Source organism: Oncorhynchus kisutch, linkage group LG8, assembly GCF_002021735.2.
Source record: "Oncorhynchus kisutch isolate 150728-3 linkage group LG8, Okis_V2, whole genome shotgun sequence".
NCBI classification, from domain to species: Eukaryota; Metazoa; Chordata; class Actinopteri; order Salmoniformes; family Salmonidae; genus Oncorhynchus; species Oncorhynchus kisutch.
This window is the reverse complement of record NC_034181.2, coordinates 10664385-10669384: the sequence shown is the minus strand read 5'-3', so window position 1 is coordinate 10669384 and position 5000 is coordinate 10664385. Positions and strand designations below refer to the sequence as shown.

Below are 5000 nucleotides of genomic sequence, written 5' to 3'. Positions count from 1 at the left end.
TGTGTCTGTTTCGGTCTCTCTCTCTCTCTCTGTGTCTGTTTCGGTCTCTCTCTCTCTCTCTGTGTCTGTTTTCGCTCTCTTGCTCTCTCTCTCTCTCTCTGTGTGTCTGTTTCGCTCTCTTGCTCTCTCTCTCTCTCTCTGTGTCTGTTTCGCTCTCTTGCTCTCTCTCTCTCTCTCTGTGTCTGTTTCGGTCTCTCTCTCTCTCTCTCTCTGTGTCTGTTTCGCTCTCTTGCTCTCTCTCTCTGTGTGTCTGTTTCGCTCTCTTGCTCTCTCTCTCTCTCTGTGTCTGTTTCGCTCTCTTGCTCTCTCTCTGTCTGTCTCTCTCTCTGTTTCTCTGTGTCTTGCTCTCTCTGTCTGTCTGTTTCGCTCTCTTGCTCTCTCTCTCTCTCTCTGTCTGTCTGTTTCGCTCTCTTGCTCTCTCTCTCTCTCTCTGTCTGTCTGTTTAGCTATCTTGCTCTCTCTCTCTGTCTGTTTCGGTCTCTCTCTCTCTCTCTCTCTGTCTGTTTCGCTCTCTTGCTCTCTCTCTCTGTCTATCTCTCTCTCTCTGTTCAACCTCAACTCTGGACCATGAAGCCAGTTCTACTGCGTTTATTCATTGTTCCCCTCTAACGAAGGACTGATTTAGACCTGGGACACCAGGTGTGTACAATGAATTATCAGGTATAACAGAAAACCAGCAGGCTCCGGACTTGGTAGGGTCAGAGTTCAGGAACCCTGCTCCATACAATAGAAATGTGGCAGCCCTATTCCCTTCCCTTCACTTTGTTGTTTGCAGATCTGAAGGGACTGGATAGGTGTAAGGCTTACAATATGGTGGTGTATCTAGGCTATTATTATTATCTACGTGTCTATACTGAACAAAATATAAAGCAACATGTAAAGTGTTGGTCCCATGTTTCATAAGCTGAAATAAAAAATCCCAGAAAAGTTCCATATGCACAAAAACCTTATTTCTCTCCTATGTGTTTACTTCCCAGTTAGTGAGCATTTCTCTTTTGCCAAGATAATTCATCCACCTGACAGGTGTAGCATATCAAGAAGTCGATTAAACAGCACGATCATTACACAGGTGCACCTTGTGCTGGGCACAATAAAAGGTGACATTAAAATTTGCAGTTTTGTCACACATCACAATGTCACAGATGTCTCAAGTTTTGAGGGAGTGTGCAATTGGCATGCTGACTGCAGGTATGTCCACCACAGTTGTTGCCAGAGAATTCAATGTTAATTTTTCTACCATAAGCCGCCTCCAACATTATTTTAGAGACTTTGGCACTACGTCCAACCAGCCTCACAACCGCAGACCACATGTAACCACGCCAGCCCAGGACCTCCACATCCGGCTTCTTCACATGCGGGTTCATCTGAGACCAGACACCTGAACAGCTGATGAAACTGTGGGCTTGCACAACCAAATCATTTTTGCACAAACTGTCAGAAACCGTCTCAGGGAAGCTTATCTGCTTGCTCGTTGCCCTCACCAGGGTCTTGACCTGAGTGCAGTTTGGCCTCGTGACTGACTTCATGTGGGCAAATGCTCACCTTCGATGGCCCCTGGCACGCTGGAGAAGTGTGCTCTTCACAGAGATACCGTGACGAGATACTGAGGCCCATTGTTGTGTCATACATCTGCTGCAGTCACCTCATGTTTCAGCAAGATGTTGCAAGGATCTGTACAAAATTCCTGGACGTCCATGGCCTGCTTACTCACCAGCCATGTCACACATTGAGCATGTTTGGGATTCTATGGATCTACGTGCGCACAACAGCATGTTCCAGTTCCCGCCAATATCCAGCAACTTCACACAGCCATTGAAGAGGAGTGGGACAACATTCGACAGGCCTCAATCAACAGCGTGATCAGCTCTATGCGAAGGAGATGTGTCTCGCTGCATGAGGCAAATGGTGGTCACACCAGATACTGACTGGTTTTCTGATCCTCGCCCCTACAGATGCATATCTGTATTCCCAGTCATGTGAAATCCATAGATTAGGGCCTAATTAACTTATTTCAATTGACTGATTACCTTATATGAACTGTAACTCAGTCAAATCTTTGAAATTCTTGCATGTTGCTCTACATAGCTCTACATAGCTCTACATAGCTCTACATAGCTCTACATAGCTCCAGATAGATCTACATAGCTCTACATAGATCTACATAGCTCTACATAGCTCCAGATAGCTCTACATAGCTCTACATAGCTCTACATAGCTCTACATAGCTCTACATAGCTCCAGATAGATCTACATAGCTCTACATAGCTCTACATAGCTCTACATAGCTCTACATAGCTCCAGATAGATCTACATAGCTCTACATAGATCTACATAGCTCTACATAGATCTACATAGCTCTACATAGCTCTACATAGCTCTACATAGCTCCAGATAGATCTACATAGCTCTACATAGATCTACATAGCTCTACATAGCTCCAGATAGATCAACATAGCTCTACATAGCTCTACATAGCTCTACATAGCTCCAGATAGATCTACATAGCTCTACATAGCTCTACATAGCTCTACATAGCTCTACATAGCTCTACATAGATCTACATAGCTCTACATAGCTCCAGATAGATCTACATAGCTCTACATAGCTCTACATAGCTCTACATAGCTCCAGATAGATCTACATAGCTCTACATAGCTCTACATAGCTCCAGATAGCTCTACATAGCTCTACATAGATCTACATAGATCTACATAGCTCTACATAGCTCTACATAGCTCCAGATAGATCTACATAGATCTACATAGCTCTACATAGCTCTACATAGCTCTACATAGATCTACATAGCTCTACATAGCTCTCCAATGTGCTAATAAGGGCTTCTGTAACTTTAATTTCACCTAGCTAATGCCAAAAGATCAACACAAATTCTCTTTCCATCTTTGTACCCTGAGTTCTCCAACATAAAAACTATCTACACTACGTCGGCCCAGACAAACCTATAAGGGTGTAAGGCAAGGTTACCCAACTGGTGGCCCACGGGCTGAATTTGGCCCGCGGTTGATTCTTGGACATAAAAGACGGTAAAAACACCAGCAAATCGGCTCCAAGTGACTTTCATTTTGGAAATCAGCTCCAAAGTGACTTTCATTTTGGAAATCAGCTCCAAAGTAATCACACACATAGAGAGATAACGTACCGTATATGTGGTTGTATACAAATGTAAGAAATTTTAGAAATTATTACGTTTTAGTCAAATATTATATCTGTTTGGGCTTCTTGCAATCTATTTCTAGTCTACAAATGATTTGTAATTAGGTTTCGGAGCCATGACCATCCAACTCAAGAAGAAAACAATTGTCCCTGGGCTGAATCTAGTTGATGATCCCTGGTGTATGGTATAAACTCTGACACCATGTTTTAACAGTGCCAGTGAATCCCCTGCATTGCAGTAGCTTGTCATTGCAGTAGCTTGTCATTGCAGTAGCTTGTCATTGCAGTAGCTCTTGTCATTGCAGAAGCTTGTCATTGCAGTAGCTTGTCATTACAGTAGCTTGTTATTGCAGTAGCTCATGTCATTGCAGTAGCTTGTCATTGCAGTAGCTTGTCATTGCAGTAGCTTGTCATTGCAGTAGCTCTTGTCATTGCAGAAGCTTGTCATTGCAGTAGCTCTTGTCATTGCAGTAGCTTGTCATTGCAGTAGCTTGTCATTGCAGTAGCTGGTGTCATTGCAGTAGCTTGTCATTGCAGTAGCTTGTCATTGCAGTAGCTTGTCATTACAGTAGCTTGTTATTGCAGTAGCTCATGTCATTGCAGTAGCTTGTCATTACAGTAGCTTGTCATTACAGTAGCTTGTTATTGCAGTAGCTCATGTCATTGCAGTAGCTTGTCATTGCAGTAGCTTGTCATTACAGTAGCTTGTTATTGCAGTAGCTCATGTCATTGCAGTAGCTTGTCATTACAGTAGCTTGTCATTACAGTAGCTTGTTATTGCAGTAGCTCTTGTCATTGCAGTAGCTTGTCATTGCAGTAGCTTGTCATTGCAGTAGCTTGTTATTGCAGTAGCTCTTGTCATTGCAGTAGCTTGTCATTGAAGTAGCTTGTCATTGCAGTAGCTGGTGTCATTGCAGTAGCTTGTCATTGCAGTAGCTTGTCATTGCAGTAGCTTGTCATTACAGTAGCTTGTTATTGCAGTAGCTCATGTCATTGCAGAAGCGTGTCATTGCAGTAACTCATGTCATTGCAGTAGCTTGTCATTGCAGTAGCTGGTGTCATTGCAGTAGCTGGTGTCATTGCAGTAGCTTGTCATTGCAGTAGCTGGTGTCATTGCAGTAGCTGGTGTCATTGCAGTAACTCATGTCATTGCAGTAGCTCGTGTCATTGCAGTAGCTTGTGTCATTGCAGTAGCTCGTGTCATTGCAGTAGCTTGTGTCATTGCAGTAGCTTGTGTCATTGCAGTAGCTCGTGTCATTGCAGTAGCTTGTGTCATTGCAATAGCTTGTGTCATTGTAGTAGCTTGTGTCATTGTAGTAGCTTGTCATTGTAGTAGCTTGTCATTGCAGCCTGTCTTCCTCTTTATCTTTCATTCTTACATGCCCTCTCCCCTCCTTCATCACTCCCATAGTTTCCACCCTCTCCTCCTCCTCTCCCTCTCTTCTACCCCTCGCTCACTCGGGAGAGAGAAAGAAAACAGAGAGATAGTGAGAAGGGAGAGATAGTGAGAAGGGAGAGATAGTGAGAAAGAAAGAGACAGCTAAAGAGAGAGAAGAGAGAAAAAATAGAGAGGGAGAGATAGTGAGAAGGGAGAGATAGTGAGAAGGGAGAGATGGTGAGAAGGGAGAGATGGTGAGAAGGGAGAGATAGTGAGAAGGGAGAGATAGTGAGAAGAGTGAGAAGGGAGAGATAGTGAGAAGAGTGAGAAGGGAGAGATAGTGAGAAGGGAGAGATAGCGAACAAAAAAGAGCTAAAGAGGGAAATGGAGAGATACAGCAAAAGAGAGAATGAGAGAGAGACTAGAAGGCTGAGGCCGTGTCATCAATCTC

At 43.7% G+C, this 5000-nt stretch overlaps 1 pseudogene; it reads right to left on the bottom strand.

Moving 5' to 3' along the window:
• LOC109895176 (calcium/calmodulin-dependent protein kinase type II subunit beta-like) overlaps nt 1-5000 on the bottom strand; it is a 125025-nt pseudogene that overhangs the window by 59450 nt on the left and 60575 nt on the right.